Source organism: Rhamphochromis longiceps, linkage group LG3 (assembly GCF_057381845.1).
Source record: "Rhamphochromis longiceps isolate RC_006_pf linkage group LG3, R_longiceps_female_GT1.1, whole genome shotgun sequence".
Lineage (NCBI taxonomy): Eukaryota > Metazoa > Chordata > Actinopteri > Cichliformes > Cichlidae > Rhamphochromis > Rhamphochromis longiceps.
Window position 1 is genome coordinate 22963702 of NC_140559.1, and position 10363 is coordinate 22974064.

Genomic DNA, 10363 nt, shown 5'->3' on the forward strand with positions numbered 1-10363 from the left:
GTTATGTAAATGTGTGTGAGTACATTTAAAAACTAACATCCACTTTCTCACATGACAGAAGAGTTTTGTTGACAGGAGACCTGCGTCCTCTCTGTGAGTGGCCCAACCTAAAGCAGCTCTAACATCTAACAGCGTGTAAGAAATAAATCGATAGGATTTAAAACCAAACTCACCTGCACAGGTAAAGCCCACGAGGGAGACAGACAGTAAAGTCCAGCAGAGCCACGGAGATGTTACAGCAAACATGTTTCATGAAGCACAGTCAAAGTGCACGATTCCCATTATGTGGATTGTTAGTGAGGTTACTAACCTCAGGTTAGTCTATCTTCTAAAACCTTTACCACACCCATTCTTGTTTTTGGATAAAGATGCTGTCAATCATTTGTGCCGCTGACACTGGTTGTGCCAACCGGGGGGGGGAGGAGTTCTGTTGCTTCACCCTCAGTACCTCGCTTGTAATTGGAGAAGGGAACTTTTGCGTTATCCCGGTTGGCACAGACAGTGTCAATGCTTGGCAGCAGGGGCGGATAAAAGTAATTAATGCACAAGCATAAATAATGGCGATGACTTCATAAAGTAGGTCCACAGCAGGAGGATAGTGATCCAGGGAGCCACTGGTGTTTAGATATTTGTGTCAGGAAATCAAAGGAGTTTCTTAAAATGTGTGCACAGTTCTTTGTAATTTGATGCAGACCTATCAATAATCATATTGGTTGACTTTGCTGTTAAATGTCTCTATAGATTTTTCCTCACAGATTGATAGCAGTGTTGGGAAGGTTACTTTTAAAATGTATTCCATTACAGAATACAGAATACATGCCCCAAAATGTATTCTGTAATGTATTCCGTTACGTTACTCAATGACAGTAACGTATTCTGAATACTTTGGATTACTTAATATATTATCATGCTTTTTACAACAACGTGAATGTACTATTGCTGTGTGATTTATTACTATTACTGAAGGTCCGCGACTCCGAACTGTAGTAAAGGGACCTCTGACTAATACGGCGGGGTCCCTGTCGGCTCGTAGCCGAAAAATAGCTTTACTTTGTTGTGTGGGTCAATTTTTCTTGCGAGAGACAGAGAGAGGCGTTGAAAGACTGCTCCAACGGAACTTATTGTTTTCAGAGGAAAACACGAACACGGTGTACAGTCGAGTCTTAATAGCTTACTTACAACTGGGCTCGTCAGGCACTCTTCTTGGCTGCAGTGGTTATTATTATATTTACATGCTTCCAGCTCCCGTTTTTCCTCGATGACTGCTCGTACCTTTCCACTCCCCTTTTTCTCCCTCCTCGCGCTCACAGACCCATAACGTGTATGGCAGTCCATTCTCCCTGCAACACGGACTACACTGCCCATGATGCTACATTCTTTAGAGCTATGCTTGTAGCATTCTGCCTGTTAGCTTAGCACAACAACAACAACAACAACGAAAAGGCGCTCTCTCACCCAGGAAACACACAGTCGCAGAGAGAGAGAGAGCGTCGCCCTGTAACCATGGCAACCGTAACGCTGCCGCCTGGAACAACAGAACGTAGCTGTCAAACAAAACCCAAACAGTCCTGACCCGCGACAATATGAAACAGGAAAGTACCGCAGTGTAATCCATTTATTTCAACAAAGTAACTGTATTCTGAATACCACCTTTTTAAACGGTAACTGTAACGGAATACAGTTACTCATATTTTGTATTTTAAATACGTAACAGCGGTACATGTATTCCGTTACTCCCCAACACTGATTGATAGTAATCGATCTCAATATTCACATAGAGGAGCTTTGATAAATGCAGGATCACAAAAATAAATAAATATAAGGGAAATTAGAGACAGCGCTTTTTTTAAAGGAGAGCAGAGATCTCATTTCCTTCTCTGCCTTTGACCACAGGATTCATTCTTCCCCGTCCCTCCTCATGAAAGAGACGCACTGACAAAGTTTTTCTTCCTACTTTCTCTCCAGGTGAACTGTCTCAGCAGATGGCAGCACAGGCCATGATTGAACCTGCAGTCAGATTAACCTGGTGCTACTTACCAACACTCACTTTTCCTAAATCAGCTAAACTAACTTCTGCTTTCAGGTTACATTACACCTGTCACCGTCATCATACTATTATATTATCAGTAGCATTGTTCACTTTTGGTATTTCAACAAAAACAAACAAAAAATTTCCTTCATAGATTTATAGACTGTTAAAGAAAACCTCCTGATATAAACATGAGACTTTGAATGATGTGTTTTGAATTCTTGGATGATTTTCATTTGTAAAACTTTCTCAGAGCTCCAGAAACTGATTAATATATGAGGGACTTCCTGGTTTAAAGACTGTAGGTCAGGGAGAGGAGTTCCACCAGAGGGCGCTATAATGCACACAGTCTGAAACGTTTGAATTCAGGTTTCCTGGGAAAGAGTTTATACACATACACCGATTAGTTATAAGATTACAGTCAAATGACTAATATTGTGTTTTTTTTCTTTTCTGCTCAATTTATTTAGAAGCTGCTTTTCTGTTTTCTCAGGTGTCCTGCTGGATCAGTGCCAAACAGCAAACATCCCTCCTGTTCATGAAACACAGTGAAAGACCAGATTATTATCTGCACAATCATTTAAAGCACTTGTAGAAAATGTCTGACAGACCAGAACTAATGATCAGTTCAGATAGGCCGTTTTCTTCAGCTCAGTGCGGTACTGTGGTGAAGTTTACAGTGATGCATTATCAGTTAAAAAAAAGTGTAGCAGCTGTAAATTTATATTAACCGTGTGGTGAAGTTTAGCTTCACTATCAGAGGCTAATTTAAACCTGACTATGGTGGAAAATCAGTGATTACAGCACCTATAAACATCTGTTTATATCATGTTGAATTCAGTCGTGTGTGTCGCACAGTGTTTCATACATCTTGTGACAAACAGTGTCACTAAATCACCCGTGGTCTGTGCGGATCAATCCCCGTCAGACAGCAGAGGAAACAAAATCAGCCTGAATCAAGAAGCTGCTTTCAGCACAGAACAAAGATGAGGTCACACGGCTCCAAAAAGTCAAATTATAGCTTTAAAATAGCCAATTTTTCCTGAATTAACAGAGTTTCTTAAACTCATAGCACAGGTAACGGGTTAAAAAAAATTCAAGGTTTCATTTGTTGCGATCGTAGTGCTGATGTACTGATATCTGACAGCGACGGGCCAGTGGCGCAATGGATAACGCGTCTGACTACGGATCAGAAGATTCTAGGTTCGACTCCTGGCTGGCTCGAAAACATTTTAGGGCACGGAGTGGTAGAGTGGTCAGCCCGTGATCGAAGGTCGGGGGTCTGAATTCAATGAACTGCTACCCTGAGGTACCCCAGAGCACGGTACCATCTCTACACACTGCTCCCTGGTGCTCCTGCTTAGTGGCTTCCCACTGAGTGAATGGCACAATGGTAGAGAGTAATTTCCCCACCGGGACTGATAAAGTATACATTACTATAATTAATAAAGGCTTGTGTGGTCACACCCACACTGCAAGTATTTGCTTTCTTTCGCTTTTTATTTATTTTTATTTTTTTAAAGAAAATCTTTAACTTACATCAAAAGTCCTGCAGTAACATATCAACTGTGTGTCACGGGAGGTTGCTAAAGCTCCACGTTTGATTTGGCAGTTTTAAACTAAATACCCATCCTGACACAATCCCAGAGAGGTTTAGTGTCTATAGCTGGAATCAAACCAGCAACCTTTCATTTGCCAAGCATGAAGCTACATTTATATTAAGTTATTATAAGCAAAACAAAATAATTATATGAAATGCCATTTAATTATTTTGCAAACAGCATCTGTCTACAAAGAAAGGTGCTCTGATGCTTCCTGTCAGCAGAATGGACCAATCAAGTTTCTGAAACCAACCAGAGGAAATCTGCTGCTGGTGCTGAATAAAGTTCCTCATATGTTACTGTTACTACATCTACACCAAAACAACAAGCTGAGAGCAGAGGGTGGAGAAGTAGACAGTTAAAAGTGACACAGACGTCTGAATAAAAGAGGCTCCGTACCTCTGACTGACTGGAATCGTGACAAATGTTTGTGTGGGTGTGTGCAGTCTATGCTGTGCGTTTACTCTGTTGTATTTCATCATTGCTTCAGCTCATCATCATCACCACACAGTCATTGTGAGTCTCCTTCATGGTGAAGAGGATTCTCATGGGCCTGTTGTGGATGTTTGCTTCTTGGTGTGATCAGCCATCGTTAGAGATCAACAAACATCAACATCATCCTGCACTAACAGTAGTAAAGGCTGCAGCCACTGAACTGGTGGACAGTTCTAAGTATTTGGTGGTTGTTTTTGACAAAGCTCTGTCCTTTGAGTCACACTTTGATGCTACAGTGAAAAAGGTCTAACAGTGACTGTACTTTTTAAAAGAGTTTTTAATGTTTCATGTGAAATTTCTATTGAATCTGTTTTAATGTTTTGCATCATTGCTTTGTACACTAATTTGTCTTTGACCAATAAGACCAGACTTAGTAAACTGGTTAAAGTGGCTGATCAGATTTCAGGGAGGACTCAGGTTCAGTTTGTGGACTTTTATAACAGGCAGGTGCTGAGGAAGGCGACCTGTGTGATTATATGTTCAGACCATCCTCTCTTTAATGATTTTCAGCTGCTTCCCTCAGGTCGTCGATATAAAGCGTCCGCAGTGAAGAGCAAGAGACATCAGGTGTCTTTTATAGCTGCTGCTGTTTCCATGATCAATAACTCTGAACTGTAAGTGTTGTTGCCATCTGCAAGACTTTGTTGATGCTACTGGTGAGATTTGGACTGTTCTCTTTTGTTTCTTCGTTTTTTTGTGTTGTATGATGTGTGGACACTGCAAACCAGTTTCCCATCGGGGACAATAAATATTTCTTTGACCATCAGGCTGTTTAGGATTAAGGTGATTCTTTCACATTTCACTGGTTATTTTAAGGGATCAGTTCATCAGTAACCTGTCACTTGTGAGGCAAATGTATTAATCACTACACAGCTGTTTTAGATATGAATGTGAAAAAAAGATAATTTAAAACCTCATTGTGCATGACCCAGAAAGATTATCAGAAGCTTTACTGCAGTGAGTTAGTAGCTATAAATGAACTCAATACACGTGAAACAGCTGGACCTTTAGGCCTTCTGGAGGTCAGAGGTCAGATTCAAAGACTGTGAGGCTTTTTCTTTTACAGTGTAAAACCACAGCATAACAGCTCAGAGTAATCAGAGGATCACACAGTCTAAAAGATGCAAAATTGTGAATTCACCGTCAAGATTAAAACCTTCTGTGTTTGTTTGAAGTCACGACCCTTTCAGCTTGTTCGTGGCCAAAAGTTTCCAACAACAGATTAGGTCTGTTTGTTTTATTTACTTTAATTTTTTTGCAAATGTTTCTGCATAAAGTTTTTAACTAACATCAGTTCTTTTCATAAATACAAAATAGTCATAACTTTTTACATTTTTAAACCTTTAAACACCAGTTTGTTTGTACAATGCAGTTGTTCGAAAACAACCTCAAAAGTCACATTTTGATATATTTGCAGTGCTACTGGAATTTCTTGTATTAATAATAGTAGAGTCTGGTACATGTAATTGATTCACATCAACATTGATTATTATGCAAAGTTATTTTGGTGCAGGGAGAGAAAAAACATAAAAAACTTCCTCTCAGCTTGTTCGCCACCACACATTTATGTTTGCAAAATGCTATGAAATGTATATATATTAAAACTAAATTCCACTTTCATTGACTTGATTGTTTAAATTAGCATCAGTGCTGGTCATGAAAATCAAAATTTCATTCAAATTCGGAATTTTAACCCTTTCAATAGCAGTTAGATCCCATAATTGTTATAATTTACAAAGAGATAAAATCCTTATTTTTCCCCAAAATAATACATGCAATCTGATTTATTTTCTTGCAATCATTGCTGTTAAACGTATAGCAATAATTAACAGTATCAATGATTTTTCCCTCTAACTAACTACCTCACACCGCCGTGTCTGGGGCCCGAAAAGGTTAAAACGAGATACCCTGCGGCCTTCTGCTTTGCAACACCCCCCGCATCCCCAGCGGATGAAGCCTTCGGTTGAAACAATCGCTGATTTCTAAATGGGCAGAACAATTAAGGTTTTTTTTAGAAGTGTCGCAACATTTCTAAACGCTGAATGTTATTTGCGGTACTCTGTTTAAAAACTGACGTGCTCTGTCTATTGATCACGATTCCGAAATTTAAACTCTCATGAGAAGTCGTGAAACACGAGTTTTCAGAAGAAAGTCCTATTAGAACCGTTTATTTATTTATTTAAAAAAATAAAATAAAATGAACGCATCACCTAAATATAGGAAACCCACATAGATCCGTAGAATGAGGCGTGGTTAAATTCGCGGATGCTGTGATCGTGAGGGCAGTTGTGAAGTGCTGAGGAAAACGCCGTGTGTCTGATGAGGTGTTTTATATGTAGGTGGACTTGGTTTCAGTTGGTCTCTGACATGCAGAGATAAAGAGCAGGCTGTAAAGAAAAAAAAGGTGGAAACTATGGAGGTGCAGTTGGGGAGTGCACCTTTCTATGTGAACATTGTGTTTTGGGATGCTCGTGATAAGGAAACAGCATGTATTGTTTTTGATGACTGTTCCGGCCCCACCTGTAACCCCGCGTCTAATCATTGACTCTTACTGTTGCAGGATGTTTGTGTGAGTAGATAATTAAGATAAGATAACATTTATTAGTCCCACGGATGGGAAATTTGTTAGCTTATAGAAATTATAGGATTAGTTGCATTAAAGGAACATTGACTAGGTGTGAATATGTGTTTTTTAGAAGTATCACAAGAAAAGTTTATTTCTAAAGGGATAAATGTTATTCTGTTTAAAAACTACTAGGCTCTGTCTCTTTCGGAGCGCAAAAGAAAGTGAAATGCTCCTAAACTAGTTACACTAAATAATCTATGTCTAAATAATAGAACGCTGAGACATATGCGATCCTTAAAAACAGTTTAATTAAAACACACAATGGTTTCATTAAATTAAACGCAAATTAAACACTTATGAACAAGGGGGCGATGCGATCATTTTATTTAAAAATCGGGATTTCGGAATGTTGATCCAATAGGGAGACAGAGCCTGCAAGTTTTTTTTTAACGTAATAGGTGATCATAACATTCAGCCCTTTAGAAAATAATGCTCCAGCCAGTATCGCTCTTTCAAACCAATTATGTTTTAATCACACTAATTTTGTGATGTCTCAGCATGATGGACATATTTTTATTTATTTAAAAAACGGCTCAAACTGGAATTCTTCTGTACGGTTTCCGAGGCTGCTAGTTTTTAACACAATGGGTGATCACAAATACCATTCATCCCATTAGAAATAAATGCTGCAGTGATACTTCTAAAACCAGTCGCACAAGCCCCATCCATCTCTCAACAGCTGGCTGATTGTTTGAATTTGTTCAGGAACGCAAAAGCCCACCGCGGGTATCATTTAATTGTTGGGATTTCTTAGGAAAAGGTAAGAGCCGACAGGTATAGCTATCAGTCGAGCGGGGACCCCGCCTATTGTCTGAAGTGGCCTGTATCAGCTCTTTTGTAATTCCTCGAGAAGGCAAAAGCTGCACAGATGCAGACGCGGGGGTTGCTGCTATTGTCTGTAGCCAGTATCAATGGCCCCTTATCTTGGCAAGTTGCGAGCCCCACCCTTATTGTTTTAAACTTGCATAACAAGCTGATGCTTGTAGGTGTATCGATCCCAGACTGATCGACACCATCTATTGTGTTTGGAAACACCCATCCTATATAAAGCTGCCTCAGAGCCCGAAACTCTGACATTTTCGCGTCAGGATCCTGCAGCGGAGCAGACCGTTTTCTTTACGATCAACACGGACATCGTAAACGGTAAGTACAACAAACCTATTATTGTATTTTTAAAGGTTTTATATTAACATATTATTTATTTACTATTTATTACTTTTTTCTAAAACAAAAGCATCATTTTTCGGAGTTCGGGAAAACGGCGAAAACGGCTTTACAGCTGGATCGAGTTCTCTAACAGGTACTAGGTGTGTGCAGAATTACAGGATTTTTAAACGCTTGTATGTTTTAAATTATGTAATAACAACGTTTGTTCTCTGATTTGTTCCAGGATTAACAAATTGAGCAGAAAAACATTCAGACACCGTGACCACAGAGTCAAACCTTACAACAGGTGTTTATACAACTGTCTGTATAGATGTGTATTTTAAAAAGGGGGGTGAAATAATTACAAATGTTCTAAGACTGACCGTTTTACACCTGCAGAGCTACGCCAGAGCACCGTGTGTGTGCAGAAGCAGGGCCGTTCGGAATAACGCACACTAGGTAAGCATGGGCATATATAAATAAAATAAATTTTAAAAAAGAGACACGTTTATTCTGTTTGAAACGGCTACAGGCGTACATAAAATGTTTTAATACATGTCTATCTTCACAGACTGCAGTTCTTCCTGTGTTGGCTGCCTCGTGATTTCAGTCATGTCTTTGAGTGCATCAGATTTCGATCTAGGTCACATACCCACCACACCAGAATGTATCCGAAGTAGTGACGATTCACACATAGATTTTGAAGAAGGTGGCAGAACGCACTCTCAAGTACCAGCGGCGTGTGGCGCTTACATGAACGTTGCAGACACGCAGCCTGCTGAACAGAGTCATACAGATCAAATACTTGATACATTACGTTCGATTGAAGCTAAACTCGACCAACACCACCAGGCCGTACAGGCACACATGCAAGAAATAATCGATGCTCTAACTGGGATTACCGAAGAAATAAACAAAACGTGTACTGTATTAGACATGTTCACCAGAAGTCTAATGCATGATCCGACTTTTAAAACCCAGACCATGGACCCTCCTAACAAATTATTTAAACGTAATAACGGTACCTCCACTCCTGCTAGGCGGGTTGACTTTGGGGCTTTTAAACGGTGGTCTGAAGAAACAAACAAAAATTTTGACATTATGTTTGCAAGACTTAATAGTGTGCCTGCATCAACATCTGCAACATCTGCAAAACCCTGTCCAACTCATTCTGAGCCTGTTGTTACTGATGCTAACTGTACAGACGCTGCTGCTGGGGCTGTTGTTGTTACTGATGCTAACTGTATTGCTGCTGATTTCTGATGCACAAGGGTTACCTCTGCTGCTGCTGTTGCTATTGAGACTGTTACTGCTTCTACTAATGCTTTTGCCTCACCAGCTTGCAGCCGTGCACCCGTCACACTTAGAAGTCAAAGTACAAATTAACCATACTTAGAAAAAACATTTTTTATTTCATTTAGAAGTGAGATTCTAAGTTGTAAGAAGAAATCTTATGCTCAGCCAGGAGTATGTTTCCTCCCTTTCACAATGCTGAGGTTTCAAAACCATGATCCAACAGATGGTTTGTCACACGAGGGCGAGAAGGGCAAGCCACCCCTTACACAACCTCACACACTATAGATTTAGAAAATCACTTTTAAAGTAATGTAGAACATGATCTCTCTCAGCGTCTGTAAAAATCCAGCAAACTGACAATCACCTCTAAACAAGGGGGGTTAGTTTTTAGGGGTTTTGTTGAGCTAGTTAATAGGTATGCCCTCGTTGTCATCTGTTGTGATTTTATTTTGACAGGATGCTTCCTGTTATGCTGCAGAGTGCACCCGAGAGTTCAATAATAAAAACTAAGTGTTGTTCCGGTGAAAAGCCGATGCCCCACGTGTGATTATTCCTCCGTCTAGACAATATAAGTATCTTCAATATTCATGCAGATTCCGCTGGAAGACCCGTCTCTGCTAACAGGTTATGGGCCCAGGAAAACATTGAAGCTACGCCAGGGGAAAGTTTACCACCAGAAAAGTCGCAAAGTACAGCGTGTTCGGTGAGGGCTAGCGTGCTAAGTTAGCACCATGAATAAGCCTGCTGGTGAACCCAGTGGCCGATGGGCAAGGTTGGTTTTTGACGGAGATGAGAAGAATTATGAACTGTGGGAGACAAAATTTTTGGGACATCTTAGATTACAAGGTCTAAAAGACACAATATTGAAAAGTGAGGACGACGAAGATAAGAATGCCCAGGCCTATGCAGAGTTAATACAGTTCCTGGATGATAAGAGTTTATCGCTCGTGATGAGAGAAGCTGCCGATGATGGACGCGAGGCACTGAAAATTTTAAGAGACTATTATGCAGGAAAAGGTAAACCAAGAATTATCAGCCTTTATACCGAACTGACTTCTCTGAAGAAAGCAAGCAGTGAGAGCGTCACGGAGTACATCATACGCGCAGAGACATTTATTACAGCCCTGAGAAATGCTGGAGAGACACTTAGTGATGGTCTGCTTGTAGCGA

The 10363-nt window shown here is 40.2% G+C and overlaps 1 long non-coding RNA gene and 1 other non-coding gene across 2 annotated transcripts; both read left to right on the plus strand.

The window, feature by feature from the left end:
- The first annotated feature begins 3180 nt into the window (after positions 1–3180).
- Positions 3181–3253, plus strand: trnar-acg (transfer RNA arginine (anticodon ACG)). Its single transcript has one exon. It is a non-coding gene; the product is annotated as a tRNA-Arg (tRNA).
- A 4420-nt stretch (positions 3254–7673) lies between these two features.
- Positions 7674–9714, plus strand: LOC146673478 (uncharacterized). The gene is made up of 5 exons (XR_014910478.1): positions 7674–7894; positions 7986–8051; positions 8142–8204; positions 8297–8356; positions 8469–9714. It is a non-coding gene; the product is annotated as an uncharacterized LOC146673478 (long non-coding RNA).
- Positions 9715–10363: the final 649 nt, after the last annotated feature.